The following is a 19,318-nucleotide window of genomic DNA, read 5'->3' on the forward strand; positions in this document are numbered from 1 at the left end:
AAAATAGCAATGCAAACTATAGCATCTGTGTTATACACATTAGGATTCAAATTATGTAAATCTCTAATTCCACACACAAAAAGGATTTATATCAGATTCTATTTATAAAGTCGGAAAATTCCTTTCACCAGAGCCTTAATTCTTATGTTTTTCAAGTGCTTTTAAGAAAAAAAAAAAAAGAGCCATTAAAAAAAAGAAAAGCCTGCAACTTACTGTATGAAGATTTCATATCAGCTGGTGAGTTGGTTATACTTTTTTCTATAGTCATCTGAGGGTAGTTGGGCTTCACACAGCCATGTTGATCGAAGTGAGGATCATTATACCCTCATCCCATCTGCATATTTTAGAGCCTATCTTTGACAACTCTATCTCACTGTGGCCCTAAAAATTCCTTTCCAAATAAGTCAGATGCTCTCTTCTTTCCTACTCATCTGCATCTCCTAGGAAGTGAGAAGTTTTAGAGTTTCTTAAAATTCTAGTGTGTTCTAATGTAGTGGTGTTCAAACTTTTTGACCCTCCCCATACAAACGTGTGTGTTTGTCTGTCAGAAGCAGTAATGGTCAGAAAAGAGTCAGTGACATGCACTGTAGTATTTACTATCCCTTTTTTCCTTTTAATTCTGATTATGACTCACTACACTGAGTATTAGATCACGATTGTGATTCAGTTATAGAGATTTAAAGTTTCCATGGCTTGTGGATAAGCTTCAAGGCTGGCCGTAGACTTGCTAAACCCTAATCTGTTCACCATGACTTTGTCTTAGAAGTGTTACATATGGGGGCGCTTGGGTAGTGCAGTCATTAAGCATCTGCCTTCGGCTCAGGGCGTGATCCTGGCGTTCCGGGATCGAGTCCCACATCAGGCTCCTCCGCTGGGAGCCTGCTTCTTCCTCTCCCACTCCCCTGCTGTGTTCCCTCTCTCGCTGGCTGTCTCTCTGTCACATAAATAAATAAAATCTTTAAAAAAAAAAAAAAAGAAGTGTTACATATGATCTGGCTGCCTGGTAACATTAGAAGCCTGCAGGAGTTCCCCTACTTCTGGGTGCTAGAATTATTGCCCTTATGCTGTAGAGAAAAAGCAAAACAATTCCAGGTTAGTACTATCCATCATGAATTGAGTGTCAGGCCCTATGATTGACATACATAATATCTAATCTTGAAACAAGTTTGAAAATTAAGACCAACATCACCATTTTGGTGGCAGAGTAGGGAGGACGAGGCTTAGAGACGTTGAGTAACTTGTCCAAGATTATATAGTCTGTAGGTGGCTCTACAGCTCAGACTTTTTCACTACCATACACTGTCTGAAAAGGACATTCCATTGTGAAGGGTCTTCTTTAATGCTCCTCTTCATTGTACCTAAGGAAAATTGAGAGACCTGGAAAAAACTAAAGCCCGAAATTGGACTGCGATAGTCTAGACTGTACACATTCTTGCTGCTTAAATAGAGAACTCAGGCAATGTCAATATAATCAGGTCAGTGCTCTGTCGATACAGAATGAATTAAGATTGCTTCCATAATTTTTGGCAGTCCCAGGAGCAAAAGTTACCTCTGTGATGTGCACAGTTCGCCGTGGAGTTCTTTGAAGCCAAAGTTTATAGGAAATGTTTAAGACCATGCCCCTGTTTCTGGTTTTCACTGGTGTTTCTCTGTTTGCCCAGGGTGGTAAGATTAGTTACTTCCCATATGGAAGCATGGCTAACAAATATCATTATTGGTAATGGGCTTAGCAGCTTCATAAGAAACCTTGACATCCCAGCAGACTGATGGAATAAGCAAAAGCATAAGCAGTTCTTCTCTGTAATGTTTAGTCTTCTCTGTTTTTACTCCTCCACCCAAGAGACATTTTTCCTATCCCCCTACAGGAGAAAAGTTTGTGACAAAGGGATCAAAAGTATAGAGTTTGGCTTCTGAGTTAAAATCTAGACCTGCATTGTCTAGTATGGTAGATACTAGCAACATTATCAAACACTTGAAATGTGGCAAATCAGAATTGAAAAAATTTCATATCAGATTTCAAAGACTTAGAGTATGTAATTTTGTTGTTAAATTTTTTTTAAAGGAAAAGCCTTCAAATGTACTTCATTGGCACTTCTTTCCTGCTTTTTTTCCTTTAAGTCCTTTGAGACTTTATTGAAATGCTACAGTACATCCTTAGTTTTTGATGTAGTGTTCCATGATTCATTGTTTGCATATGACACCCAGTGCTCCATGCACTACGTGCCCTCCTTACTACCCATCACCGGCCTAGCCCATCCCCCACCCCCTCCCCTCTAAAATCCTCAGTTTGTTTCCCAGAGTCCATAGTCTCTTGTGGTTCATTTGTTGTTAATTTTTAACACTGATTACATGTTGAGATAAGTTTCAGATTCATTTGTTTTCATAAAAGGTTATTAAAATTAATTTCCTCTATTTTTTTTTTTTTTACTTTCTTAATGTGCCTTCATGAAAATTTTAAATTACATATGTGGCTTGCATTATATTTCTTTTGGAAAGCATTGATTCTAGACCAATGCTTCAGCCACCTCACACAACCTAGCTTTGAAATATGGCCCATTAACTAACTTTAGAACACCATCCCTTCCCTCCCATTCAAAGAAAGCTAAATTTTGCTCAGTTTTTTCTTCTGATCCTTTCTCCCTACACCTGGTTCAGGAAGTATTTGGTGACTTACTGAACAGGTGGGGCACATAAAAGAAAATCAAATTTGCCCATTTGGAGGTGAGGCCAAATAATATTGTTTGATGGGATAGGAACACCAAGCCCAAAGGCAACGGATTTGCTGTCAATATTCTGTGAAGCAAGTTTGAGAAATTACAGCAAAGTTCAGATTTTTCCCATTTTGACTACCTCAGTGATTTATTTTTTTTTGAGAGAGAGAGCGAGAGAGAGAGAGCATGTAAGTGGAGGAAGGAGTGGGGAGAGGGAGAGAGAAAATCCCAAGCAGGGTTCATGCTCAGTGCAGATCCCAACAAAGGCTCCATCTCAGGACCCTGAGATCATGACCTGAGCCGAAGTGATTTCGTTTTTGATTGAAATATCAAATTCTTCCAAGATAATGTGCTGCTTATTTTTACGTGCTCATGTTGCCTAGTCACAGTCTGTTTGGTTTACTCTTAGAGGCCCCCAAAGCCTTACTGAGTTCCTCCCTAAGGAGTGGGGATGGTAGGTTGTCAATCCCTGAAGCATGGGAGCTGAGGTCCTGCTACAGGTGGTTGGTTGCGCCAAAAAGACCAAAGTGATGAAAATTGTTTCAAAGGAAGTGAACTATCATGTGCATTTGTGTTTCTGTGTCTGTAGTAAAACAGTTTCTGTTTAAAAAAAAAAGTTCAAATAGTTCTCAATGGAAAATTCTCTATTTTAAAAAACACAATATGAAAAGAAGAAAAATTGCATTTTTCAATTAATTTACATTCAAAGAAAGACTAACAATTTGTTCAAAAGTGCACCATTATAATTAAATACTGTAGTGTCTGCTAGTTTATAAAATTTCAATAAAAATTTTTAAAACTTCAGAAAAATAATTAATATTTAAATGGATCTCATGTTTGTTTACTTAAAATATTAAATGAAAAATTTGTTTAAAATACACAACCCATTAAATTTTTGTTATTCCTGAATTTGTGTTATATGTGAGGGTTGCTTGTCCCCAGGCCACCACACCCAAGTCTTTCAAGTTGTGTCCAGATACTGTTTCCTATCAATATTTGCAGTGTCAATACTAGAACAATAAATCCTCCTTTGATAAAGCTTAGCACAACACCAAAATCTAAAGTCCAGGTATAGGCCATTATGCTAATTTTGAAGCCATTTTTTTCTTTGACCAGAGAAGTTTTTCCAGTGTTAATTGATTGATCTTTATTTGACATTTGAGCAGAGGAGAGTTGTTGACTAAGTAAATATTCTCAGCATCTTTGTGGTCTGTTCGCTGAGAGGGATCTTTAATCTGTTCTCTGCCTTCGTGTCTTCAGGGAACTCAGACCAGTCTTCTGTATCTTAATTTGATCTTATTTTCCAGGTCATCGATTCAGTTTTTCTGAGCCTCACAGGCTTGGTATTCTCTAATAATGGTGTCTGTCCATTGTTATCTACATGTCCTCATTTTCCTCTTAGTCTTGTATAGTTTAGAATAGATCTTTCTGAATCTATTCATAGCGGTATCTATGGCATTTAACTAATACTTGCTCATTTTTATTAAGTAAATTTAACAGCTTGCTTGAGAAGTCAGACGTGACTGGTTTATATCAAATATGGTACCTTTCAGACCAAGTATTTAAAAGCAACTGAAGAAAGAAATGGTATCTAAAGAAATGGTTTTCCCAGCACTGTGATATTAGTAAACTGGGTAAGGCTACCAGATTTAGCAGACAGTAATACAGGATGCTCACTTCAATCTGAATTTCAGAGAAACAAAAACTAATTCTTTAATATAAGTAAGTGTTTCCCATACAGTATTAAATCCCATGCAGTTTACCTCGGCATCCTACATTTATTTTATCTGGGAACCCTAAAGTTGGGGCAAACACGGTAGCTTTTAACTCTTGTGGAATTATAAAATTATGAGACAATAAAGCTCACACTATAGCTGAGAGCATTGAATTGAGTACATCTTCTTTATAGGACGCTGATTCTTGTAGTACCTGCCCTACTTAAATCATTCGGTAAGATGCAAACAAAAAGCTGAGAAATTAAGAATTCTTTTACTCATGAAATATTGTTGAGCCCGCCCCCTTCCTTCTTTTTACCCCCCCCCCAACTTTGCAGACATTTCGTTGATTCTCCCGAAATTCTCTCTCAGAATGGTGCATCTTTGTTGTTTAAAGAGTCAAAATCAGGCACTACTCCCTTCCTCTCCCTGTGACTCCAAATTGGCTACATTTGTGGCAGGTTCTCTGGGTCATGCTGTCCTCTTCATGTTTCAGGTCTGTGTATTTTACCACTGCAGTCTTGAACATAATCACAACCATAGTCAGCAAGTAATACTAATTTGGAGGAGTGCTATTTTCAGTGGCTATTTAGATCATTGCAGCACTGCACTCCATAAAGCATTTTAGCCTTTGCTAGGTGGAAGGTAGATTTAAGCAAAATGTGTGCTTCTGTTCATCATGATAAATCTGTGTGAAGGCTTCTTTGATTCTTCTTTCCTATAAATTGGGAAGTTAGGGGCGCCAGGGTGTGGCTCAGTCAATTAAGTGTCCAACTCTTGGTTTCGGCTCAGGTCACGATCTTAGGGTTGTAGGATCGAGCTCTGCGTCAGGCTCCCTGTTTGATGCAGAGTCCACTTGGGATTCTCTGCCTCTCCCTCTCCATCTGCCCCTCCCCCGCTCTCTCTCTCTCAAATAAAAAAATAAAAATAAAACCAAAAAAAAATTGGGAAGTTAGCATTATGAACTAAAATGTGCTAACTTGCTCCAAAGTTACCTTTAAGTAACCCCTGGAAGAGCAGGGTTTTGAACAATGAGACCATCTGTTTCTTGTGGGTTAAAACGTTAACGGTGCATTGGCTATGGCAGTAGATAACGTTCTGTCTTAGGATGGTTTTTATAACCTCTCTCCCCAAGGAGCCAGCTCAGAGCATTTCACAGGGCAGATGTGAGTGCCCAAGAAAGGAAACCTAGTTTCCATTTGTGGCTCAGTGTGGGACTTGACCCACCTTCCACTTACATAGCAACAACATGAGCTCATTCTTTATTCTCTTGTCTTTCTGCCTTGGTTTACCATTTTCTCCTTTCATAAAATCATTTATGCAACGATTATCTGTTCAGCCCCTACTATGTATGGGGTCCTAAATGTGTTACTATATGGCACCATGTCTAGTGGCCTGGAGCTTAAAATAGGTACAGTATATCTTACCCCCAAAGCAGTACGTAATAGGTTTTGTATAAGTTTATACACCTTGGTGTTATTAGGCCATAAGGGAAGACGGCATTATTTTCACTTGGGATCATTAGGAAAGCACCATGGAAGAAGTCTATATGAGCCTTTGTAAATGGACAGGATTTCAGCAGGAGAACATGTGGGAAATAGGGCCATCCAAGGCAGAGGAAATTGCACAAAGGCATTGAAGCTTGAAAGAACAGTGCAATTTTGTGGAATGGGATGTGATTCAGATGGAATGGAATAAAGTGGTTTTTTGTTTTGTTTTGTTTTTTTTATTTTGAGGATAGTGGGTGGAACCACATTGTAGACGGATTTGAATGCTACACAGGAGCAAATCAGTGCTTTAGGTAGGTTAACCTAAAAGTACTGTATAGGGTAAAGTAGAGAAAATCTTCCCGTGATGACTTAGAGACCACTGTCATAGTCTAAGCATAAGGTGATAATATCCTGAGTCGTGGTGGTGGTGCCAGAAAAGGACACATGACCTAACTGACCTAAACAACGCTTGGTTTGTCTAAGGAATACTATTACTTATTTTCATATTGTGACTAGTTGTCGATCATGCCTCATTACTTTGCAACATAGGAACTGGTACATGTATATAACTTGGTATCAACCACTTAAAGCTTTGGAAAAATGAGAGAGCTTTTCTTTGAAGAACCAGGTCTAAATAAAGAAGCCGTGCCAGACAAACACCTGGGAAGAACCCTCCTTTCAGGCCCCATGACTATTGAACCAAGTCAAAGCACAAATGGCAACTTAATAAATGAGAGATAAGTGGAGTTACTTCCATAATTTCTTAATGCTTAAGCAGTTACATTTTCTTTTTCTTTTTTAGAAATTTAGACCTTAAAAATCCTCTTAGTAACTTGGGTCTATTAGCAAGAAGAGTATGTAAAAATCCATAGCCCTGTTAGCATTTAAATCAGAAGCAAATATGGATATTGATTAAAGGGGCGGGGGTAGTGCTTCAGCCTTGAGAAAGACCACAACCATGAATGGTTTGTATGTCTGTATGCTTCTCATGTCATTGTTATAGAATCTAAATAGCTAGCAGTCTAGAAGATAGAAAAAAGTCCTCATTTCATGTGTATCTTATAATCTTATGAAGTAGAAGACATTACTCTCTTAATTTATAACTTATAAAAGGTCCTCAAATAAAAGAGGAGGATCTGTGTCTTCCTTTGATTTAATATGGTATTAAGAACCTAGTAAGGAACCTGAACCTGTTAAATACGATAATCCCGGGGTGCAACGAATAGGAAAGAATTTCCTGATTCTTGCCTAACCATGATCTCAGTCTACTACTCCAAGCTATTTTACTGAGAGTTAATGTGTAAACTCTGAAGGTTACTGTAGATTTCTAAAACATCATATTTAATGTACTTTGCCTCTGGTAAGGTTTTGAACACATTAATTATGTGATTCATCTCTTGTCATTTTTTAAGTAAAAGGACTGATTTTGAAATAATGCAACATTTGAATGTATCTGTATCTTTTATCGCTTTTCATATAAAATGAGGTGAAGCTCAGTGAGAAAACCCCAAACAGATTTTTTATGATGATTTTTGAAATTCCAATAGTGGTAGAATTACTAATTTCTTTTTTAAGATGGAGGTCCATTTGTTTTTTTCTGTAGTAAGATCTGTAATTATTTCCACCTGTCATCTTTGGCGTTGGGAGTATGGACATTTTGGTATACATTTTGTTTTGAAGGTTTGGCTTGTAAGTCCATGAGTACTTGTTATCATCTTTGATTTGGGGCAGATTATTTCCTTTTGCTACTGCATCTTACTAGATGAGGTTACAAGAGAATTTAGAACTCAAAATAGAAATTATAAAACTTGAGTCTCTCCACCATGGAGAGTATACACTTACCATGCCTGCTTCCCTTATTCTGATTTATTTAGGACCCATTTACTAAGCACCTACTAAAGTCTCCAGTACCAGGGAAACAAAGATAAATAACAACTGATCGTGGTCTACCTAGAGGTGCCAAGTGGGGATATTCAGGCATGGGTACCAGTTAATTAATACAACTGAATGGAAAACCAAAGGACCAATTGTTTAAGGGAGGAAAAGGGAAAAGACAATTTTCAGAATAAACTCTTTGGATATCAGCTTAGACGTAGACTTTCTCTCCGTTGAGACTGAGAATGTAAAAGGACACCTGATTATATGGGAAATTCTGATTTGAGTTTTTGACTTGTCAAGTTTTAGATGTAAAATGATAGGTCTACTATCTACTGTTAGACCAGTAGTTCCAAGATAACAATTTGTAGACTTTTGCTTGTGGCTGTGTAGGGATTTGTTAAAAATACAACCTGCCTGGAAGTAGTACTATAGGGATTTTGGTAACTTAAATCTAGGTGAGATCTGGAGATGTGGGTTCCAAAATTGCTTCTCAGATGATTCTGATAATTGGTAAGGCTTGGCATCTACTTTAGTAAAGTGCAGGGAGAGAGAAGACGGATGGTAGTTGAAGTCACAGGAATGGATATGATTTCCTAGGAAGAGCATGGAGGGTGAGCGAGAACAGGCTAAGGATGTAACACCATCAGATAAGGAGTGCACAGACAAGCACTCAACAAAGAAACTAAAAAGGAATATACTGTGTTGAGTTGGAATATATAGTTACCTAGATCCCCTAAATCTTAGAATAGTAATGCTCATTTCTGAATCAATATAGAGGGGGAAAAAGTGTAGAGTAAAAATCTCTAGGTTTCTACTTATGATTTATTCCAGAAAGGATTATTCAAGCTTCAAATGTGCCTTATTGCAAAAAAAAAAAAACACATTTTTTCCTATTTCCAGAAAAATCTGGAGAAACAGAAATTGACCCTCTTGAATGGGGAATATTGAACAAAGTAGATTATCAGAAAAGAAAGTTACAATATTAATTAGAATTTGTCAAACAAAAAAAATGCCTTATAGTACACTTACTAGATGGAATTAGAATATTTAATTCATTGAAATAACCTTTATAATTGAGAACTAGAACTATTATAGTCTCTCAGGAACAAATCTTCCTGTTCTTAGCCCTGTTTCTTTTGTTATTGTTTTCGGGATCAGTGCATCTTCTACTCTTAGGTGAGTAAAAACCTGGGTTAATGGAAATGCGCTGTTATAAAAAGGAACAAAATGGTAATTATATAACCTGACTTGATGTAAAAATTAATTGCCTTTTTCAAAATCCGTATCCCAGCCTGAGGAACTTTATTGATCTTAAAAGGATTTTTTAAATAGATACATTATTGACATTTACTTAGGGATGTAGTTATCGTTCTCTTACACTCTCCTGTTAGGTTTCCTTTATGTAAGGAATTCCTTTATGTTAGGTGACCCTTTATGTAAGTGAATTATAGGATCACTTCAGTAGTTGTCTGTTCCCCTTTTAATTTAGTGGTCTTCACTAATCACATTTGGATTTTTGCGAAGCTCAGTGAACAAGTGGTCAAATGGCCAAGGGCAGAGGGAGAGGGAGACAGAGAGAGAATCTCAAGCAGGCTCCACACCCAGTATGGAGCCCCATGCAGGTCTCAGTCTCATGAACCTCAGATCATGGCCTAAACCAAAATCAAGAGTTGGATGCTTAACAAACTGAGCCACCCACCCAGGTGCTCCTACATTAAAGGTGATTTTTTAAAAATCATCTGAATTAACACAGTATTGGGGGACTATTTTATTATGAATAATATTTTGTCATAGAGGAAATGATAGGCAATGATAAATATCTTTGAATAAATAAAATTTATTGATGAGAATACCACTGTGAGATTTTCAAAATTATTGATGCTCAACTTGTTAAAATATAACCAGTTAAAAAGTTAAAGAGGGATCATAGTCCACAAAAGACTGCCATGACTTCTGACACTAGTTGTAAGTTCAGGGTGTTACCAGAATCACTCTGAGGTTCAATAATTCACTAGAGACACTCAAGGAATTGAATGGAGGCTGTTAAACTGATGATGCCAGTGTATTATAGCTAAAGGATACGGATTAAAGCCAGCCAAGGGAAGTTGCACATAGGGCAGAGTCCAGGAAAAATGACAAACATGGAACTTTTTTTGTCTTTTCCCCATAGAGACATCGACAACATAGCTTTCCTGGCATCAGTGTGTAACGATATACATGGAATATTGTCAGCTTCATTTAGGGAAGCTCACTTGGGTTTTGTTGTGTAGAATTTTTATAGGGGCTTATTCATGTACTGCCCACATGACTGACCTCTAATTTTTAGTCTCTTTATAAATAGCACTAATGCTGCATGACCTTAAGCCCCATGATAAATCACATTGTTAGATTGTTGGGTGACCAAAGCCCACATGCAAACAAAAACCTCCTATCAGGCATGGCATTCCAAAGACACAGAGATCACCTCTTAGTAACTAATGATAAAGGCCAGCACTCTTTTTGTGTAAGGTTAATTCTTCACTATACACTAATTCTTTCAGATAGTAAAATCAGATGAGATCAAAATGACATGAGATCACAAAACTGACTACAAAGACCATGAAATGAAATGGCCAGACGAAATGATTCTTTGTGATCCATACGACTGTTAAAACATCTTCATTCAAGATTACCTTTCCATATTCTAGATGCCACTCAACTTACCCCTGTATAAATTCCCTTCTATAGACAATTAGAGTCATATCTCCTGGGCATGCCAGGAGTAGTTTCCTGCTTTGGAACCTCTGCTCATGCCACCTTGTTGTAGTATACATTTGACTTTTGAACAAAATGGGTTTGAACTGTGTGGGTCCATTTATGCACCAATTTTATCTGATACAGTACAGTACTGTAAGTATATTTTTTCTTCCTTATGATTTTTTAACATTTTCTTTCCTCATATGTATAACATATAAAATATGTGTTGGTCAACTATTTATGTTTTGGTAAGACTTCCAGTCAATAGTAGGCCATTAGTAGTTAAGTTTGGGGGGAATCAAAAGTTATATGTGGATTTCTGCATGGGGAGTTTGTGCCCCTAATCCCGAGAATGTTCAAGGATCAACTATATTCTCTTGAGATCTTTCCATTTTGTTGAACCCATCCTGTCTATGGTACCCAACCCAGTCCTCATCTTCTGAGAAAGCCCCTTTCACCAATCAACCCTTCTACAGTCACTTTCTTTGCCGAATTCCCGTAGCTAACTTTGCCCACATCATTTATTTGGCTATTAGCTTATGTTTCCTTCCAGTAATATTTGTACCTGTACCTTGTCTTAACAAGATCTGAACCTCTTGCAATTTAGGGATATTTTGGCCTGTATCCTTTTTTTTTTTTTTTTTGATCCTGTAAATCCTAGTACAATATCTTGCACATGACAAGTGTTAGATAGATATTTGAGTGGTAAACTTTCATATAGACATGTGCAACCAGGAGGGTGTTATTCAAATATATGGATTAAAACATCTTATAAAATGATCTAAATTATACTTACACATTTATAAATATAAAATTTATAAATCTAAATTATACTTATAAATTTCTGAGGTAAGCATGTTAATCCAGAAAAATATTGGAATAATTTTTGGCAATTCATTGAAGACATCTGCAAACAAAGGTCAGTAAAACACTGGAAAGTGTCTGGAGAAGTATTGCCATTCTACTCCCACCCCAGGGCTTTTGCACATGTTTTCCCCTTTGCCTCTAATGCCCTTTCTCTAAATAGTTGAGCACTCAGAAAGGCAAAACCACCCTACGTGAAATATCAGCCTTCTCCTCACTCACTGCCTATGAACCTTATTTTTTTTTCATTGCTGATAACAGTTATATCTTCTGCACCTAAAATAGTGCCTGATTCTTAGTAGGTACTGAGAACTAAATACTTGTTGTATACATAAATGAATTTATACTATGCAACAGGTAGAAAGCTTAATATTTTATGTATGTTCAATTTTTATGTCATTTGATTGAAGAAGATGTAAATGAGGGGCACCTGGGTCACTCAGTCGGTTAAGCGTCTGCCTTTGGCTCAGGTCATGATCCCAGGGTCCTGGGGTCAGCCACTCATCAGGCTCCCTGGTCAGCGGGGAATCAGCTAGACCCTTTATACTATGCAACAGGTAGAAAGCTTAATATTTTATGTATGTTCAATTTTTATGTCATTTGATTGAAGAAGATGTAAATGAGGGGCACCTGGGTCACTCAGTCGGTTAAGCGTCTGCCTTTGGCTCAGGTCATGATCCCAGGGTCCTGGGGTCAGCCACTCATCAGGCTCCCTGGTCAGCGGGGAATCTGCTTGACCCTTTTTCCCCGGGGTCAGCCACTCATCAGGCTCCCTGGTCAGCGGGGAATCTGCTTGACCCTTTTTTCCCCTCCCCCGCTAGTGTTCTCTCACTGTCTCTCTCAAATAAATAAATAAATAAATAAATAAATAAATAAAATCTTAGGGAAAAAAAGAGGATGTAATTGAGCTCAAAGAGTTTCAAAGAGAAGCATTTAAAGTAATTAAAGGAGGGAACTTCATCAAGATAAAAAGCTTCTGCACAGCCAAGGAAACAGTCAAAAAAACTAATAGGCAGCCCACAGAATGAGAGAATATATTTGCAAATGATGCTACAGATAAAAGACTGGTATCCAAGATCTCCACACTGAGATACCACCTTACGCCAGTTAGAATGGCAAAAATAGACAAGGCAAGAAACAACAATTGTTGGAGAGGATGTGGAGAAAGGGGATCCCTCCTACATTGTTGGTGGGAATGCAAGTTGGTACAGCCACTCTGGAAAACAGTGTGGAGGTCCCTTAAAAAGTTAAAAATTGAGCTACCCTATGACCCAGCCATTGCACTACTGGGTATTTACCCCAAAGATACAGACGTAGTGAAGAGAAGGGCCATATGCACCCCAATGTTCATAGCAGCATTGTCCACAATAGCTAAATCGTGGAAGGAACCGAGATGCCCTTCAACAGATGACTGGATTAAGAAGTTGTGGTCCATATATACAATGGAATATTACTCAGCTATCAGAAAGAACGAGTTCTCAACATTTGCTGCAACATGGATGGCACTGGAGGAGATAATGCTAAGTGAAATAAGTCAAGCAGAGAAAGACAATTATCATGTGATTTCTCTCATCTATGGAACATAAGAACTAGGAAGATCGGTAGGGGAAGAAAGGGATAAAGAAAGGGGGGGTAATCAGAAGGGGGAATGAAGCATGAGAGACTATGGCCTCTGAGAAACAAACTGAGGGCTTCAGAGAGGAGGGGGGTGGTCGAATGGGATAGGCTGGTGATGGGTAGAAGGAGGAGGGCACGTATTGCATGGTGCACTGGGTGTTATACGCAACTGATGAATCATCGAACTTTACATCAGAAACCAGGGATGTACTGTATGGTGACTAACATAATATAGTAAAAAAACATTAAAATAAAAAAAAGTAATTAAAGGAGTGGTAGGATGTTTTCTAAAATTGTTAAAAGTTACTCAGCCAGTAAAAACAATAGCTAGGTATGTACATGGTGAAACTTAATATAGTTATAAAATGTAAAGATTAGGTGAAAATAGGCATTTTTATCAAATGCTAGTTATTAGAGGTGTTCTTTAGTTTTGTGGAAAAGTAAAAGAATGTTATTTTTATACAATGGGAGTAAATATGGAGCTCTTAAATTTTTTATTTCAAAGGGTTTAAAGGATTATTTTGATAAAAATCATAATTTTTAAAAATAATACAAAGTTAGAAATGCATCTAACTTTGGAAAGGATCACCATGGAGTTCAGTTCTTGTGCTTCATTCCAACAGAAGTTGCAGAGTTTATCATTGCTCATTGAATGAGCTTCCAAGACTGTCAAGTGCCTCAGTTGAGCCTTTATTTTGGGACAATGAATGCCTAGCAACCCTGGAATGAGGACATATCCATATATGGCCATAGATGCATTTGGTGGGTGTATTTGGAATCTAAAAGTAACCCCAGGTATTTGTCATAGAGAGTCATCTCTGCTCCGGCCTAAATTTCATAGGATCTCTGGGAAATCCAGGCTGTGCCCATAGGCTGCAATGCTTCTTAGCCTTCCAGTCCCAAAAGAATGCTTTATTCTGTTCGTAGTTCCCATTCCAGTCCTGGCACTTCCTTCAAGATCAAGGTATCTATCATAAATATTGACTGGTCTTAGAGATAACACTTCTTCCCATCCTCTTCCTTCCTCTCCCTTTAGTTCTTATTGTTGCTTCTCTCCCTGAAGAGATTTCTTTCTAGTTGAAGCCAGAATGTGGCTTATATTTTTGATCTTTGTCAGGCTTTGATTCTGAGACATTTGGCAGCATGTGTGTTCAATGCCTGGGGAACAGGTTGCTTACAATATGATTTAGTTAACGTTTATTTCTTTGCTTCCGTATTATCCCACTTATGCTAAGGCTCCCCACCCCCCCGCGCCACCTGCATATTCAAGGAATGAAGACTGGCAATGCTCCATTCTTTTTGTGTTACTGTTTCTAGCTCACGATTTCAATAGCATGTTTGAAACTAGAATGCACTTTCATATTTTCTCCTTTTATCTCTGCCTCTTTGGATTTTTGGCAAGCATCAAGGCAAATAAATCAGACCCACCACTGCAAACCCATCTGCTTTCAGGAACATGTAAGCCGATCAGTTTGTGATGTTTTACCGTAGATCTAGCTCCAACATAGAACTAAAGGAGGATCCCTGTGAAGTAAGAATAGAAGGCACGTTCTAAGGTCAAGTGTTTTTTAAGCTCTGAATCATTTATCTGCTGACTGTGAGTAGGTGTGGTCTGCATTGGCATTTTTAATAACACTAAGAAATTGTCATGGTATTTATAAAGTTGAAATAATTCTGTGGTAGATGAAAAGTGAAAATGCAGTTATACTTTGGATTTGACGACAGGGATTAGTAAGGAAAGATGCTGTCATAGTTGTAAAAATGTAGCAAATTAAGGTATAGTCAAGGTGTTCATTTATTGACATCACTTTTACATTTCATCTGGTGCTAAGGTCACATGTGAAAACAATCATCTGCAGTAGAATGCCTTTCCAGTTGTTGACAGCCCAGGAATTGTTTTATAAAAAAAATAATAGGCTATGGTCATCCAAACCTGTCTCCCTAATACTTGTTGACACTTGAATGCTGTATTCATTTTTTTCTCACAACAAACAAGTAAGTGATGATTCTCTTGGAATAGGAATTAAGAGGATTGCAGACATTTCAGGGCATATATTTAATTTTAGAAGAACAGCTCATATAATACTCTTGATAGCAGGCTGTAAATTGAATCCACTTAAAATGATAAAAAGTTAATCGAGCTACTTATCATACCTCTTAGAGTTGGTTTTAAATTGATTTTCAACAAGCCAAATTATATCCTCTGTTGGAGCATGGATTTTATCACACTAGAGATGATGTCTTTTTTTAAAATAAAGTCTTATAACTTAGCAGTTTGGAAATTAAAGAAAATCCTTCAAAGGTAAACTAAATAGAAATTTAGTTTTTATGTGGTGGTAGTGTCATGGGTGTGGGGTGGGGAGGAGGCAGATAAAACTCAACTTTTAAGATTTTCTTCCAGACCTCCCACAGTTACTCTCTGTTTCTGGTCAGAGTCAGCTTTTGCTTGTGGCCCAACCCTACTGCTCCTTAGACAGGATAGATGTTATGAAGGACGTTGCCTACCAGTTACATACTTGGTGTTGATGGTCCAGAAGGAAGGCATGTGAGACAGTGGCGTTTGTCCTCTCCATAACCATGACTTCAACCCTTCTCTGATTCTCAGAAGCTGAATTCTGAAGTAGAGATGGACATGGTAGCTACTCTGGCAAATTTAGCTTCTACCATACCCTGTCCTTTCCATCCTCCTCCTGGGTTTCGTCTGTCTTTATTTCATGGGTATATGCAAAGCTGGGCCAGAATGTATCAGTTGATAAAAACATTGCTTTATGCAAATAATTATTCACTTTTGCTTTTATTCATAGATTAGTAGAAATAAGGATAATACAGGACACATAAGATACATGACAGGAAATTCAGAATGGGGTATGTATGTGTTAAAATGTCATCATGCTGAAAGCTTTATTCATAATGTTCATGATATCCAAAGAAAAACGGTGGTTTGTTTCATTATTTAAAGTGTACACATACAGGGGGTGCCTGGGTAGCTCAGTCGTTAAGCGTCTGCCTTCGGCTCAGGGCGTAATCCCGGAGTTCTGGGATTGAGCCCCGCATCAGGCTCCTCCGCTGGAAGCCTGCTTCTTCCTCTCCCACCCCCCCCCTCCCGCTTGTGTTCCCTCTCTCACTGGCTCGCTCTCCCCCTCTGTCAAATAAATAAATAAAATCTTTAAAAAAAAAAATGAAGTCTACACATACAGAAAAATGTCTAAAATACATTTTCACCAAAACATTTAAACAGTTGAATGTGATTCTTAAGGAAAAGGAATAAGAATTGACAATTACTATTTTTATTTGTTTCCTTAATGAATACTCAGTTTATACTAGGCAGTGTGCTAGTAAGTAAGCACTTGGCATGCATTATTTTATTCTAAATTATATAAGTTTTATATTATCATCCCGTTTTACAGATGAGGAAACTGAAGTTTAGTGAGATTAAATAATTGGTTTGGGATCCTATACATATTAAGTAAGAGTAGCCAGAGATAGACCCAATGACTTTGGCTCCAATTCCACTAATCCGCCATACTGGAGTGAAGATCGGAACGGGAGATGCATCTACTGGGGAGTAAATTGCAGGTCAAGTTGTGAACCTCTCTGAATGTTGGTCAAGTAGCTGCCCATGAAGGAGTGACTTCTTTCCTCTCCCCATTCTGATGATAACTGTTAGGATTTAAAGAGACTCTGCTTATGGGAACCTTCCAGGAAAATGACCTCACACCTGTTTTGGTTATGCTATAAAATGTTTCTAGCCATGTTCGTTTTTTTTTATTTTTCCCCAAGGGTTTTCACATGAAACCTTTTAACTACAGATATTTAGATGGTGAAATATTTGGCCTCTTTTTTGTCCTTCTTTGTTCATTTTATTTCTTATAAAAATTCACAACTATAATTGGAATAAGTCTAAACAGAAAATTAATATTGAAGAGAAAAATCATCATTTTATCTTCCTTTTATAGAGCATTAGCTTTGATTCAAGTATTTGTTGAAAGAGTCAGTGAATTTGGGACTAATCTCCCAAATCTCAGGTCTGGATTCCTGAAATACATACTGTTCTTACTCTCAGCAGTGTGGGTAACTGGGAGATGTTAGCTTTAGCTTTGAAAACATGATTATTTTCTCTAGTCTAGTACACAGTTTTGTTCATATTAGCCTATTTGTGAGATTCTAGCATACCTCCTGACCTTCAGTTATGTGAAAGGGATCAGTGCACACTATAACAAAACATTTTATTTAGTTTATAAAGTGAAGTTCCAGAAATTGTTTCCTTAGTCAACTGGGAGCAATGTGTTGGGAGAAAACTCTAGAAACACACATGTGTAGAAAGCATTTAAAAGTAATCTTAGGAAGGGAAGGTTCATTAATGTCAGGAAAAGTTGATGATTTTTATTTTCATTTGATCTTTTGACCATTTATTCTTAGGAACAAATAAAGAAGATTCAAGTATGCTTAAAAAAAATTACTCAGTGTTATGCTAAGTTACTTTCTAGAAATTTTTGATCAATTTCCCTTTCTCTGAATCAGACTGTTGGTACCATTTAAACACAGTGTGATGCCAAATGAGTAGGCAGTTTCTAGGGAATATAGTCCAATGATTCTCTCCCTTAGCATCTTGAAAAGTGTTAAAAGAGTTATCCTGTGAACCACTCAGCACATGTTTACCCCTGAAATAGTTCAGCAGTGGCAGTAGTAACATTTTCATTGGTCATCTTTTCAAATAGCTTATAAGTGGGAGCTATTACTGTGTGGAAAGAGAATCTTTCTATCAGGGAAAACCTGGACAGTGAAAACTTTCTTCAACCTGGTACCAGCTCCCCTATTTAAGGATCTCCTACTTAGACTCCATACCAGACCATAGCTCTTTATACATTACCTTTATATTCACCTTGTTCTGTGCTCCCACCTCCCCTCAAAATTGTCTTTATCCTTAGAACTTGCATTTGCCTTTATAAATATAAGCTTTCTACGTATACATGTATTTCTATGTACTTAAGGTATAATAATTTTTGTAAGTTTCATTTTTTATTCAGCTATAGCATTGCATTCCTCTAAGCCATCAGAATTTCCTCTGGACTGATTTGCAATGTGTTTGATGTTTGCTAGCAAATTTGGAACATTTCAGTTTGTGTCCTTTCTCCACATGGTATAAGATCTAATTACCACTCAGCATGAAATAGCAGCTGAAATGAAAAAGGCAGCAAGAGAAGGCCCTGGCTTAACTTAGAGCTAATCAACTGACTTCCTTCTTACATACTTCTCAGCTGCAGAGAAAAAGGGAGCTAGCACTCATTAAAGTAACTCATGTATTAAACATCTTTTGCCTTCCTTGATTTTAACTGAAATGGGGGATTTGTTTAAATCTTTTTGGAAGCAAGACATTAAACGACACTTTTAATTTGCACTAGTAGTCACCGATGCTTCCTTAAACTGTGCAAAATATTTTCATCATCAGGGTTTCTAAAAGTAGTCCCATCCTATTTTCTTGACATTTAAACAGATAAAACAAACAACATTTATGGGAATCAAATAAAATCAAATGAATGCTTAATCACTGTTTATAAAGCTTAGAATTCTACTCAATTTTGAGCTTTTGGATCCTGAATTTGTCTTAAAAAGAACCTCTAGATTTATTTTTAAAGCCTGTGTCATCGTAATATAGTAGTTTGGGGGCTTTTTATTTTCTGAAGTGAATGAGTTAGGTAATTAACCTACCAGGGGAAACGATTGATATCTTTACTTTTTAAATTACTGTGGTCTGAGTTTTCGCTTATCAGATAATCAAAAATTTAAGAAGTTAGATAATATGTGGTGTTGGGCAGGTATGGAAAAACATCTACTCTACCAGTGTTTGGAGTATGTATTGTAACAACACCTCTGGAGGGAAAGTACCTTCTTCAAAAATGGAAATGTATATACTCTTTGACCTAGCAATTCCACCTCTAGGAACCTGTTCTTAAACACGTATGTATAAAAATGTTCCTAGTGATATTATTCGTAATATAAATAGAGAAATACAGAAAAGTTATTAATAGGAGAATATTAAACAAATCATGGTATGTCCACATCCAGATACCTCGTTCTTTTTAATAGCTACTGTTAAAGAGAATGAAATACACTTGCATGTATTGATTAGGAATGTTCTATAAGTTATCCTATTACATGAAAGGAGCAGATAGTTTTCTTCTATTTGTGCTTCAAAAAGCAGAGGATAGCGATGTGTTTATACAACTTCTCTCCCTCACCTCCCCCTCACATAAGCATGCATTCACGCATCTATAGAGAGATGGATTTTAAGGATACAAAAGAAACT

General features: G+C 37.3%; 1 protein-coding gene across 3 annotated transcripts in view; it reads left to right on the forward strand.

Moving 5' to 3' along the window:
• Nucleotides 1-19,318, forward strand: part of RABGAP1L (RAB GTPase activating protein 1 like) — a 713,371-nt gene that overhangs the window by 400,497 nt on the left and 293,556 nt on the right. The window lies entirely within an intron of this gene.

This window comes from Ursus maritimus, unplaced genomic scaffold (genome assembly GCF_017311325.1).
Source record: "Ursus maritimus isolate PB19 unplaced genomic scaffold, ASM1731132v1 scaffold_2, whole genome shotgun sequence".
In the NCBI taxonomy this organism is placed as follows: Eukaryota; Metazoa; Chordata; class Mammalia; order Carnivora; family Ursidae; genus Ursus; species Ursus maritimus.